The sequence below is a fragment of the Cyrtonyx montezumae genome, unplaced genomic scaffold, assembly GCF_038088225.1.
Source record: "Cyrtonyx montezumae isolate F1298 unplaced genomic scaffold, pur_monq_1.0 scaffold_20, whole genome shotgun sequence".
Classification (NCBI taxonomy): domain Eukaryota; kingdom Metazoa; phylum Chordata; class Aves; order Galliformes; family Odontophoridae; genus Cyrtonyx; species Cyrtonyx montezumae.
The window spans coordinates 10050698-10065060 of NW_027071937.1; positions in this window are offsets into that span (position 1 = coordinate 10050698).

Below are 14363 nucleotides of genomic sequence, written 5' to 3' on the forward strand. Positions count from 1 at the left end.
GAAAGACGCGAATCAGCCGGCTGCCGTGCGCTGAAGAGCGGCTTTAAAACGCTGCCTGCTGCGGTCTGGTTTGAACATATCAGTGATTACCCTTACGACAGAATCCGTCCCTGGCGCTGTCGATAGAGATGGGGAGGTCCCCGATGTTAGTGCGGGGAAAAGATTCTGTTCCCTTTCTGCTCTGCTACCGTCGGCAACATATGTCTGCATCAGACGTTCATGTTCGTCAACGGTTACATACATTATTTCAGAAACTTTTTGCTATCTTTTTCTTCGTGAAACTTCGTCAATCCCGTTTCGTTTTCGCACACAAGGACGTTACTGTTTCCTTCCCCAAAATTGTATGCTCTTCTGATCTTAGCAATGTAGATGTGAAATTTGAGTGAAGCTGGCTCTTATCGCAGATTCTGGTGTCTGTCGAACCGGAACGAATATTTTCCAACAAACTTCATCACCGGAGCATCGCAGATGAGCCCGTACGAAACTGAGCCAAATCGGCAACGAACGTCAAACTCGAATCGCTCTTAACAGCGGAATCCGCTTGAAACGCATGAACCGCGGTATCTGCTGCTGCTTGAGCCGCTGAAGAAAGACGCGAATCAGCCGGCTGCCGTGCGCTGAAGAGCGGCTTTAAAACGCTGCCTGCTGCGGTCTGGTTTGAACATATCAGTGATTACCCTTACGACAGAATCCGTCCCTGGCGCGGTCGATAGAGATGGGGAGGACCCCGATGTTAGTGTGGGGAAAAGATTCTGTTCCCTTTCTGCTCTGCTACCGTCGGCAACATATGTCTGCATCAGACGTTCATGTTCGTCAACGGTTACATACATTATTTCAGAAACTTTTTGCTATCTTTTTCTTCGTGAAACTTCCTCAATCCCGTTTCGTTTTCGCACACAAGGACGTTACTGTTTCCTTCCCCAAAATTGTATGCTCTTCTGATCTTAGCAATGTAGATGTGAAATTTGAGTGAAGCTGGCTCTTATCGCAGATTCTGGTGTCTGTCGAACCGGAACGAATATTTTCCAACAAACTTCATCACCGGAGCATCGCAGATGAGCCCGTACGAAACTGAGCCAAATCGGCAACGAACGTCAAACTCGAATCGCTCTTAACAGCGGAATCCGCTTGAAACGCATGAACCGCGGTATCTGCTGCTGCTTGAGCCGCTGAAGACGCGAATCAGCCGGCTGCCGTGCGCTGAAGAGCGGCTTTAAAACGCTGCCTGCTGCGGTCTGGTTTGAACATATCCGTGATTACCCTTACGACAGAATCCGTCCCTGGCGCTGTCGATAGAGATGGGGAGGTCCCCGATGTTAGTGCGGGGAAAAGATTCTGTTCCCTTTCTGCTCTGCTACCGTCGGCAACATATGTCTGCATCAGACGTTCATGTTCGTCAACGGTTACATACATTATTTCAGAAACTTTTTGCTATCTTTTTCTTCGTGAAACTTCCTCAATCCCGTTTCGTTTTCGCACACAAGGACGTTACTGTTTCCTTCCCCAAAATTGTATGCTCTTCTGATCTTAGCAATGTAGATGTGAAATTTGAGTGAAGCTGGCTCTTATCGCAGATTCTGGTGTCTGTCGAACCGGAACGAATATTTTCCAACAAACTTCATCACCGGAGCATCGCAGATGAGCCCGTACGAAACTGAGCCAAATCGGCAACGAACGTCAAACTCGAATCGCTCTTAACAGCGGAATCCGCTTGAAACGCATGAACCGCGGTATCTGCTGCTGCTTGAGCCGCTGAAGAAAGACGCGAATCAGCCGGCTGCCGTGCGCTGAAGAGCGGCTTTAAAACGCTGCCTGCTGCGGTCTGGTTTGAACATATCAGTGATTACCCTTACGACAGAATCCGTCCCTGGCGCGGTCGATAGAGATGGGGAGGACCCCGATGTTAGTGCGGGGAAAAGATTCTGTTCCCTTTCTGCTCTGCTACCGTCGGCAACATATGTCTGCATCAGACGTTCATGTTCGTCAACGGTTACATACATTATTTCAGAAACTTTTTGCTATCTTTTTCTTCGTGAAACTTCCTCAATCCCGTTTCGTTTTCGCACACAAGGACGTTACTGTTTCCTTCCCCAAAATTGTATGCTCTTCTGATCTTAGCAATGTAGATGTGAAATTTGAGTGAAGCTGGCTCTTATCGCAGATTCTGGTGTCTGTCGAACCGGAACGAATATTTTCCAACAAACTTCATCACCGGAGCATCGCAGATGAGCCCGTACGAAACTGAGCCAAATCGGCAACGAACGTCAAACTCGAATCGCTCTTAACAGCGGAATCCGCTTGAAACGCATGAACCGCGGTATCTGCTGCTGCTTGAGCCGCTGAAGAAAGACGCGAATCAGCCGGCTGCCGTGCGCTGAAGAGCGGCTTTAAAACGCTGCCTGCTGCGGTCTGGTTTGAACATATCAGTGATTACCCTTACGACAGAATCCGTCCCTGGCGCTGTCGATAGAGATGGGGAGGACCCCGATGTTAGTGTGGGGAAAAGATTCTGTTCCCTTTCTGCTCTGCTACCGTCGGCAACATATGTCTGCATCAGACGTTCATGTTCGTCAACGGTTACATACATTATTTCAGAAACTTTTTGCTATCTTTTTCTTCGTGAAACTTCGTCAATCCCGTTTCGTTTTCGCACACAGGGACGTTACTGTTTCCTTCCCCAAAATTGTATGCTCTTCTGATCTTAGCAATGTAGATGTGAAATTTGAGTGAAGCTGGCTCTTATCGCAGATTCTGGTGTCTGTCGAACCGGAACGAATATTTTCCAACAAACTTCATCACCGGAGCATCGCAGATGAGCCCGTACGAAACTGAGCCAAATCGGCAACGAACGTCAAACTCGAATCGCTCTTAACAGCGGAATCCGCTTGAAACGCATGAACCGCGGTATCTGCTGCTGCTTGAGCCGCTGAAGAAAGACGCGAATCAGCCGGCTGCCGTGCGCTGAAGAGCGGCTTTAAAACGCTGCCTGCTGCGGTCTGGTTTGAACATATCAGTGATTACCCTTACGACAGAATCTGTCCCTGGCGCTGTCGATAGAGATGGGGAGGTCCCCGATGTTAGTGTGGGGAAAAGATTCTGTTCCCTTTCTGCTCTGCTACCGTCGGCAACATATGTCTGCATCAGACGTTCATGTTCGTCAACGGTTACATACATTATTTCAGAAACTTTTTGCTATCTTTTTCTTCGTGAAACTTCCTCAATCCCGTTTCGTTTTCGCACACAAGGACGTTACTGTTTCCTTCCCCAAAATTGTATGCTCTTCTGATCTTAGCAATGTAGATGTGAAATTTGAGTGAAGCTGGCTCTTATCGCAGATTCTGGTGTCTGTCGAACCGGAACGAATATTTTCCAACAAACTTCATCACCGGAGCATCGCAGATGAGCCCGTACGAAACTGAGCCAAATCGGCAACGAACGTCAAACTCGAATCGCTCTTAACAGCGGAATCCGCTTGAAACGCATGAACCGCGGTATCTGCTGCTGCTTGAGCCGCTGAAGAAAGACGCGAATCAGCCGGCTGCCGTGCGCTGAAGAGCGGCTTTAAAACGCTGCCTGCTGCGGTCTGGTTTGAACATATCCGTGATTACCCTTACGACAGAATCCGTCCCTGGCGCTGTCGATAGAGATGGGGAGGTCCCCGATGTTAGTGCGGGGAAAAGATTCTGTTCCCTTTCTGCTCTGCTACCGTCGGCAACATATGTCTGCATCAGACGTTCATGTTCGTCAACGGTTACATACATTATTTCAGAAACTTTTTGCTATCTTTTTCTTCGTGAAACTTCCTCAATCCCGTTTCGTTTTCGCACACAAGGACGTTACTGTTTCCTTCCCCAAAATTGTATGCTCTTCTGATCTTAGCAATGTAGATGTGAAATTTGAGTGAAGCTGGCTCTTATCGCAGATTCTGGTGTCTGTCGAACCGGAACGAATATTTTCCAACAAACTTCATCACCGGAGCATCGCAGATGAGCCCGTACGAAACTGAGCCAAATCGGCAACGAACGTCAAACTCGAATCGCTCTTAACAGCGGAATCCGCTTGAAACGCATGAACCGCGGTATCTGCTGCTGCTTGAGCCGCTGAAGAAAGACGCGAATCAGCCGGCTGCCGTGCGCTGAAGAGCGGCTTTAAAACGCTGCCTGCTGCGGTCTGGTTTGAACATATCAGTGATTACCCTTACGACAGAATCCGTCCCTGGCGCGGTCGATAGAGATGGGGAGGACCCCGATGTTAGTGCGGGGAAAAGATTCTGTTCCCTTTCTGCTCTGCTACCGTCGGCAACATATGTCTGCATCAGACGTTCATGTTCGTCAACGGTTACATACATTATTTCAGAAACTTTTTGCTATCTTTTTCTTCGTGAAACTTCCTCAATCCCGTTTCGTTTTCGCACACAAGGACGTTACTGTTTCCTTCCCCAAAATTGTATGCTCTTCTGATCTTAGCAATGTAGATGTGAAATTTGAGTGAAGCTGGCTCTTATCGCAGATTCTGGTGTCTGTCGAACCGGAACGAATATTTTCCAACAAACTTCATCACCGGAGCATCGCAGATGAGCCCGTACGAAACTGAGCCAAATCGGCAACGAACGTCAAACTCGAATCGCTCTTAACAGCGGAATCCGCTTGAAACGCATGAACCGCGGTATCTGCTGCTGCTTGAGCCGCTGAAGAAAGACGCGAATCAGCCGGCTGCCGTGCGCTGAAGAGCGGCTTTAAAACGCTGCCTGCTGCGGTCTGGTTTGAACATATCAGTGATTACCCTTACGACAGAATCCGTCCCTGGCGCTGTCGATAGAGATGGGGAGGACCCCGATGTTAGTGCGGGGAAAAGATTCTGTTCCCTTTCTGCTCTGCTACCGTCGGCAACATATGTCTGCATCAGACGTTCATGTTCGTCAACGGTTACATACATTATTTCAGAAACTTTTTGCTATCTTTTTCTTCGTGAAACTTCGTCAATCCCGTTTCGTTTTCGCACACAGGGACGTTACTGTTTCCTTCCCCAAAATTGTATGCTCTTCTGATCTTAGCAATGTAGATGTGAAATTTGAGTGAAGCTGGCTCTTATCGCAGATTCTGGTGTCTGTCGAACCGGAACGAATATTTTCCAACAAACTTCATCACCGGAGCATCGCAGATGAGCCCGTACGAAACTGAGCCAAATCGGCAACGAACGTCAAACTCGAATCGCTCTTAACAGCGGAATCCGCTTGAAACGCATGAACCGCGGTATCTGCTGCTGCTTGAGCCGCTGAAGAAAGACGCGAATCAGCCGGCTGCCGTGCGCTGAAGAGCGGCTTTAAAACGCTGCCTGCTGCGGTCTGGTTTGAACATATCAGTGATTACCCTTACGACAGAATCTGTCCCTGGCGCTGTCGATAGAGATGGGGAGGTCCCCGATGTTAGTGTGGGGAAAAGATTCTGTTCCCTTTCTGCTCTGCTACCGTCGGCAACATATGTCTGCATCAGACGTTCATGTTCGTCAACGGTTACATACATTATTTCAGAAACTTTTTGCTATCTTTTTCTTCGTGAAACTTCCTCAATCCCGTTTCGTTTTCGCACACAAGGACGTTACTGTTTCCTTCCCCAAAATTGTATGCTCTTCTCATCTTAGCAATGTAGATGTGAAATTTGAGTGAAGCTGGCTCTTATCGCAGATTCTGGTGTCTGTCGAACCGGAACGAATATTTTCCAACAAACTTCATCACCGGAGCATCGCAGATGAGCCCGTACGAAACTGAGCCAAATCGGCAACGAACGTCAAACTCGAATCGCTCTTAACAGCGGAATCCGCTTGAAACGCATGAACCGCGGTATCTGCTGCTGCTTGAGCCGCTGAAGAAAGACGCGAATCAGCCGGCTGCCGTGCGCTGAAGAGCGGCTTTAAAACGCTGCCTGCTGCGGTCTGGTTTGAACATATCAGTGATTACCCTTACGACAGAATCCGTCCCTGGCGCGGTCGATAGAGATGGGGAGGTCCCCGATGTTAGTGTGGGGAAAAGATTCTGTTCCCTTTCTGCTCTGCTACCGTCGGCAACATATGTCTGCATCAGACGTTCATGTTCGTCAACGGTTACATACATTATTTCAGAAACTTTTTGCTATCTTTTTCTTCGTGAAACTTCCTCAATCCCGTTTCGTTTTCGCACACAAGGACGTTACTGTTTCCTTCCCCAAAATTGTATGCTCTTCTGATCTTAGCAATGTAGATGTGAAATTTGAGTGAAGCTGGCTCTTATCGCAGATTCTGGTGTCTGTCGAACCGGAACGAATATTTTCCAACAAACTTCATCACCGGAGCATCGCAGATGAGCCCGTACGAAACTGAGCCAAATCGGCAACGAACGTCAAACTCGAATCGCTCTTAACAGCGGAATCCGCTTGAAACGCATGAACCGCGGTATCTGCTGCTGCTTGAGCCGCTGAAGAAAGACGCGAATCAGCCGGCTGCCGTGCGCTGAATTGCGGCTTTAAAACGCTGCCTGCTGCGGTCTGGTTTGAACATATCAGTGATTACCCTTACGACAGAATCCGTCCCTGGCGCTGTCGATAGAGATGGGGAGGACCCCGATGTTAGTGCGGGGAAAAGATTCTGTTCCCTTTCTGCTCTGCTACCGTCGGCAACATATGTCTGCATCAGACGTTCATGTTCGTCAACGGTTACATACATTATTTCAGAAACTTTTTGCTATCTTTTTCTTCGTGAAACTTCCTCAATCCCGTTTCGTTTTCGCACACAAGGACGTTACTGTTTCCTTCCCCAAAATTGTATGCTCTTCTGATCTTAGCAATGTAGATGTGAAATTTGAGTGAAGCTGGCTCTTATCGCAGATTCTGGTGTCTGTCGAACCGGAACGAATATTTTCCAACAAACTTCATCACCGGAGCATCGCAGATGAGCCCGTACGAAACTGAGCCAAATCGGCAACGAACGTCAAACTCGAATCGCTCTTAACAGCGGAATCCGCTTGAAACGCATGAACCGCGGTATCTGCTGCTGCTTGAGCCGCTGAAGAAAGACGCGAATCAGCCGGCTGCCGTGCGCTGAAGAGCGGCTTTAAAACGCTGCCTGCTGCGGTCTGGTTTGAACATATCAGTGATTACCCTTACGACAGAATCCGTCCCTGGCGCTGTCGATAGAGATGGGGAGGTCCCCGATGTTAGTGCGGGGAAAAGATTCTGTTCCCTTTCTGCTCTGCTACCGTCGGCAACATATGTCTGCATCAGACGTTCATGTTCGTCAACGGTTACATACATTATTTCAGAAACTTTTTGCTATCTTTTTCTTCGTGAAACTTCGTCAATCCCGTTTCGTTTTCGCACACAAGGACGTTACTGTTTCCTTCCCCAAAATTGTATGCTCTTCTGATCTTAGCAATGTAGATGTGAAATTTGAGTGAAGCTGGCTCTTATCGCAGATTCTGGTGTCTGTCGAACCGGAACGAATATTTTCCAACAAACTTCATCACCGGAGCATCGCAGATGAGCCCGTACGAAACTGAGCCAAATCGGCAACGAACGTCAAACTCGAATCGCTCTTAACAGCGGAATCCGCTTGAAACGCATGAACCGCGGTATCTGCTGCTGCTTGAGCCGCTGAAGAAAGACGCGAATCAGCCGGCTGCCGTGCGCTGAATTGCGGCTTTAAAACGCTGCCTGCTGCGGTCTGGTTTGAACATATCAGTGATTACCCTTACGACAGAATCCGTCCCTGGCGCTGTCGATAGAGATGGGGAGGTCCCCGATGTTAGTGTGGGGAAAAGATTCTGTTCCCTTTCTGCTCTGCTACCGTCGGCAACATATGTCTGCATCAGACGTTCATGTTCGTCAACGGTTACATACATTATTTCAGAAACTTTTTGCTATCTTTTTCTTCGTGAAACTTCGTCAATCCCGTTTCGTTTTCGCACACAAGGACGTTACTGTTTCCTTCCCCAAAATTGTATGCTCTTCTGATCTTAGCAATGTAGATGTGAAATTTGAGTGAAGCTGGCTCTTATCGCAGATTCTGGTGTCTGTCGAACCGGAACGAATATTTTCCAACAAACTTCATCACCGGAGCATCGCAGATGAGCCCGTACGAAACTGAGCCAAATCGGCAACGAACGTCAAACTCGAATCGCTCTTAACAGCGGAATCCGCTTGAAACGCATGAACCGCGGTATCTGCTGCTGCTTGAGCCGCTGAAGAAAGACGCGAATCAGCCGGCTGCCGTGCGCTGAAGAGCGGCTTTAAAACGCTGCCTGCTGCGGTCTGGTTTGAACATATCAGTGATTACCCTTACGACAGAATCCGTCCCTGGCGCTGTCGATAGAGATGGGGAGGACCCCGATGTTAGTGTGGGGAAAAGATTCTGTTCCCTTTCTGCTCTGCTACCGTCGGCAACATATGTCTGCATCAGACGTTCATGTTCGTCAACGGTTACATACATTATTTCAGAAACTTTTTGCTATCTTTTTCTTCGTGAAACTTCCTCAATCCCGTTTCGTTTTCGCACACAAGGACGTTACTGTTTCCTTCCCCAAAATTGTATGCTCTTCTGATCTTAGCAATGTAGATGTGAAATTTGAGTGAAGCTGGCTCTTATCGCAGATTCTGGTGTCTGTCGAACCGGAACGAATATTTTCCAACAAACTTCATCACCGGAGCATCGCAGATGAGCCCGTACGAAACTGAGCCAAATCGGCAACGAACGTCAAACTCGAATCGCTCTTAACAGCGGAATCCGCTTGAAACGCATGAACCGCGGTATCTGCTGCTGCTTGAGCCGCTGAAGAAAGACGCGAATCAGCCGGCTGCCGTGCGCTGAAGAGCGGCTTTAAAACGCTGCCTGCTGCGGTCTGGTTTGAACATATCAGTGATTACCCTTACGACAGAATCCGTCCCTGGCGCTGTCGATAGAGATGGGGAGGTCCCCGATGTTAGTGTGGGGAAAAGATTCTGTTCCCTTTCTGCTCTGCTACCGTCGGCAACATATGTCTGCATCAGACGTTCATGTTCGTCAACGGTTACATACATTATTTCAGAAACTTTTTGCTATCTTTTACTTCGTGAAACTTCCTCAATCCCGTTTCGTTTTCGCACACAAGGACGTTACTGTTTCCTTCCCCAAAATTGTATGCTCTTCTGATCTTAGCAATGTAGATGTGAAATTTGAGTGAAGCTGGCTCTTATCGCAGATTCTGGTGTCTGTCGAACCGGAACGAATATTTTCCAACAAACTTCATCACCGGAGCATCGCAGATGAGCCCGTACGAAACTGAGCCAAATCGGCAACGAACGTCAAACTCGAATCGCTCTTAACAGCGGAATCCGCTTGAAACGCATGAACCGCGGTATCTGCTGCTGCTTGAGCCGCTGAAGAAAGACGCGAATCAGCCGGCTGCCGTGCGCTGAAGAGCGGCTTTAAAACGCTGCCTGCTGCGGTCTGGTTTGAACATATCCGTGATTACCCTTACGACAGAATCCGTCCCTGGCGCTGTCGATAGAGATGGGGAGGACCCCGATGTTAGTGTGGGGAAAAGATTCTGTTCCCTTTCTGCTCTGCTACCGTCGGCAACATATGTCTGCATCAGACGTTCATGTTCGTCAACGGTTACATACATTATTTCAGAAACTTTTTGCTATCTTTTTCTTCGTGAAACTTCGTCAATCCCGTTTCGTTTTCGCACACAAGGACGTTACTGTTTCCTTCCCCAAAATTGTATGCTCTTCTGATCTTAGCAATGTAGATGTGAAATTTGAGTGAAGCTGGCTCTTATCGCAGATTCTGGTGTCTGTCGAACCGGAACGAATATTTTCCAACAAACTTCATCACCGGAGCATCGCAGATGAGCCCGTACGAAACTGAGCCAAATCGGCAACGAACGTCAAACTCGAATCGCTCTTAACAGCGGAATCCGCTTGAAACGCATGAACCGCGGTATCTGCTGCTGCTTGAGCCGCTGAAGAAAGACGCGAATCAGCCGGCTGCCGTGCGCTGAAGAGCGGCTTTAAAACGCTGCCTGCTGCGGTCTGGTTTGAACATATCAGTGATTACCCTTACGACAGAATCCGTCCCTGGCGCTGTCGATAGAGATGGGGAGGTCCCCGATGTTAGTGCGGGGAAAAGATTCTGTTCCCTTTCTGCTCTGCTACCGTCGGCAACATATGTCTGCATCAGACGTTCATGTTCGTCAACGGTTACATACATTATTTCAGAAACTTTTTGCTATCTTTTTCTTCGTGAAACTTCGTCAATCCCGTTTCGTTTTCGCACACAAGGACGTTACTGTTTCCTTCCCCAAAATTGTATGCTCTTCTGATCTTAGCAATGTAGATGTGAAATTTGAGTGAAGCTGGCTCTTATCGCAGATTCTGGTGTCTGTCGAACCGGAACGAATATTTTCCAACAAACTTCATCACCGGAGCATCGCAGATGAGCCCGTACGAAACTGAGCCAAATCGGCAACGAACGTCAAACTCGAATCGCTCTTAACAGCGGAATCCGCTTGAAACGCATGAACCGCGGTATCTGCTGCTGCTTGAGCCGCTGAAGAAAGACGCGAATCAGCCGGCTGCCGTGCGCTGAAGAGCGGCTTTAAAACGCTGCCTGCTGCGGTCTGGTTTGAACATATCCGTGATTACCCTTACGACAGAATCCGTCCCTGGCGCTGTCGATAGAGATGGGGAGGTCCCCGATGTTAGTGCGGGGAAAAGATTCTGTTCCCTTTCTGCTCTGCTACCGTCGGCAACATATGTCTGCATCAGACGTTCATGTTCGTCAACGGTTACATACATTATTTCAGAAACTTTTTGCTATCTTTTTCTTCGTGAAACTTCCTCAATCCCGTTTCGTTTTCGCACACAAGGACGTTACTGTTTCCTTCCCCAAAATTGTATGCTCTTCTGATCTTAGCAATGTAGATGTGAAATTTGAGTGAAGCTGGCTCTTATCGCAGATTCTGGTGTCTGTCGAACCGGAACGAATATTTTCCAACAAACTTCATCACCGGAGCATCGCAGATGAGCCCGTACGAAACTGAGCCAAATCGGCAACGAACGTCAAACTCGAATCGCTCTTAACAGCGGAATCCGCTTGAAACGCATGAACCGCGGTATCTGCTGCTGCTTGAGCCGCTGAAGAAAGACGCGAATCAGCCGGCTGCCGTGCGCTGAAGAGCGGCTTTAAAACGCTGCCTGCTGCGGTCTGGTTTGAACATATCAGTGATTACCCTTACGACAGAATCCGTCCCTGGCGCGGTCGATAGAGATGGGGAGGACCCCGATGTTAGTGCGGGGAAAAGATTCTGTTCCCTTTCTGCTCTGCTACCGTCGGCAACATATGTCTGCATCAGACGTTCATGTTCGTCAACGGTTACATACATTATTTCAGAAACTTTTTGCTATCTTTTTCTTCGTGAAACTTCCTCAATCCCGTTTCGTTTTCGCACACAAGGACGTTACTGTTTCCTTCCCCAAAATTGTATGCTCTTCTGATCTTAGCAATGTAGATGTGAAATTTGAGTGAAGCTGGCTCTTATCGCAGATTCTGGTGTCTGTCGAACCGGAACGAATATTTTCCAACAAACTTCATCACCGGAGCATCGCAGATGAGCCCGTACGAAACTGAGCCAAATCGGCAACGAACGTCAAACTCGAATCGCTCTTAACAGCGGAATCCGCTTGAAACGCATGAACCGCGGTATCTGCTGCTGCTTGAGCCGCTGAAGAAAGACGCGAATCAGCCGGCTGCCGTGCGCTGAAGAGCGGCTTTAAAACGCTGCCTGCTGCGGTCTGGTTTGAACATATCAGTGATTACCCTTACGACAGAATCCGTCCCTGGCGCTGTCGATAGAGATGGGGAGGACCCCGATGTTAGTGTGGGGAAAAGATTCTGTTCCCTTTCTGCTCTGCTACCGTCGGCAACATATGTCTGCATCAGACGTTCATGTTCGTCAACGGTTACATACATTATTTCAGAAACTTTTTGCTATCTTTTTCTTCGTGAAACTTCGTCAATCCCGTTTCGTTTTCGCACACAAGGACGTTACTGTTTCCTTCCCCAAAATTGTATGCTCTTCTGATCTTAGCAATGTAGATGTGAAATTTGAGTGAAGCTGGCTCTTATCGCAGATTCTGGTGTCTGTCGAACCGGAACGAATATTTTCCAACAAACTTCATCACCGGAGCATCGCAGATGAGCCCGTACGAAACTGAGCCAAATCGGCAACGAACGTCAAACTCGAATCGCTCTTAACAGCGGAATCCGCTTGAAACGCATGAACCGCGGTATCTGCTGCTGCTTGAGCCGCTGAAGAAAGACGCGAATCAGCCGGCTGCCGTGCGCTGAAGAGCGGCTTTAAAACGCTGCCTGCTGCGGTCTGGTTTGAACATATCAGTGATTACCCTTACGACAGAATCCGTCCCTGGCGCTGTCGATAGAGATGGGGAGGTCCCCGATGTTAGTGCGGGGAAAAGATTCTGTTCCCTTTCTGCTCTGCTACCGTCGGCAACATATGTCTGCATCAGACGTTCATGTTCGTCAACGGTTACATACATTATTTCAGAAACTTTTTGCTATCTTTTTCTTCGTGAAACTTCCTCAATCCCGTTTCGTTTTCGCACACAAGGACGTTACTGTTTCCTTCCCCAAAATTGTATGCTCTTCTGATCTTAGCAATGTAGATGTGAAATTTGAGTGAAGCTGGCTCTTATCGCAGATTCTGGTGTCTGTCGAACCGGAACGAATATTTTCCAACAAACTTCATCACCGGAGCATCGCAGATGAGCCCGTACGAAACTGAGCCAAATCGGCAACGAACGTCAAACTCGAATCGCTCTTAACAGCGGAATCCGCTTGAAACGCATGAACCGCGGTATCTGCTGCTGCTTGAGCCGCTGAAGAAAGACGCGAATCAGCCGGCTGCCGTGCGCTGAAGAGCGGCTTTAAAACGCTGCCTGCTGCGGTCTGGTTTGAACATATCCGTGATTACCCTTACGACAGAATCCGTCCCTGGCGCTGTCGATAGAGATGGGGAGGTCCCCGATGTTAGTGCGGGGAAAAGATTCTGTTCCCTTTCTGCTCTGCTACCGTCGGCAACATATGTCTGCATCAGACGTTCATGTTCGTCAACGGTTACATACATTATTTCAGAAACTTTTTGCTATCTTTTTCTTCGTGAAACTTCCTCAATCCCGTTTCGTTTTCGCACACAAGGACGTTACTGTTTCCTTCCCCAAAATTGTATGCTCTTCTGATCTTAGCAATGTAGATGTGAAATTTGAGTGAAGCTGGCTCTTATCGCAGATTCTGGTGTCTGTCGAACCGGAACGAATATTTTCCAACAAACTTCATCACCGGAGCATCGCAGATGAGCCCGTACGAAACTGAGCCAAATCGGCAACGAACGTCAAACTCGAATCGCTCTTAACAGCGGAATCCGCTTGAAACGCATGAACCGCGGTATCTGCTGCTGCTTGAGCCGCTGAAGAAAGACGCGAATCAGCCGGCTGCCGTGCGCTGAAGAGCGGCTTTAAAACGCTGCCTGCTGCGGTCTGGTTTGAACATATCAGTGATTACCCTTACGACAGAATCCGTCCCTGGCGCGGTCGATAGAGATGGGGAGGACCCCGATGTTAGTGCGGGGAAAAGATTCTGTTCCCTTTCTGCTCTGCTACCGTCGGCAACATATGTCTGCATCAGACGTTCATGTTCGTCAACGGTTACATACATTATTTCAGAAACTTTTTGCTATCTTTTTCTTCGTGAAACTTCCTCAATCCCGTTTCGTTTTCGCACACAAGGACGTTACTGTTTCCTTCCCCAAAATTGTATGCTCTTCTGATCTTAGCAATGTAGATGTGAAATTTGAGTGAAGCTGGCTCTTATCGCAGATTCTGGTGTCTGTCGAACCGGAACGAATATTTTCCAACAAACTTCATCACCGGAGCATCGCAGATGAGCCCGTACGAAACTGAGCCAAATCGGCAACGAACGTCAAACTCGAATCGCTCTTAACAGCGGAATCCGCTTGAAACGCATGAACCGCGGTATCTGCTGCTGCTTGAGCCGCTGAAGAAAGACGCGAATCAGCCGGCTGCCGTGCGCTGAAGAGCGGCTTTAAAACGCTGCCTGCTGCGGTCTGGTTTGAACATATCAGTGATTACCCTTACGACAGAATCCGTCCCTGGCGCTGTCGATAGAGATGGGGAGGACCCCGATGTTAGTGTGGGGAAAAGATTCTGTTCCCTTTCTGCTCTGCTACCGTCGGCAACATATGTCTGCATCAGACGTTCATGTTCGTCAACGGTTACATACATTATTTCAGAAACTTTTTGCTATCTTTTTCTTCGTGA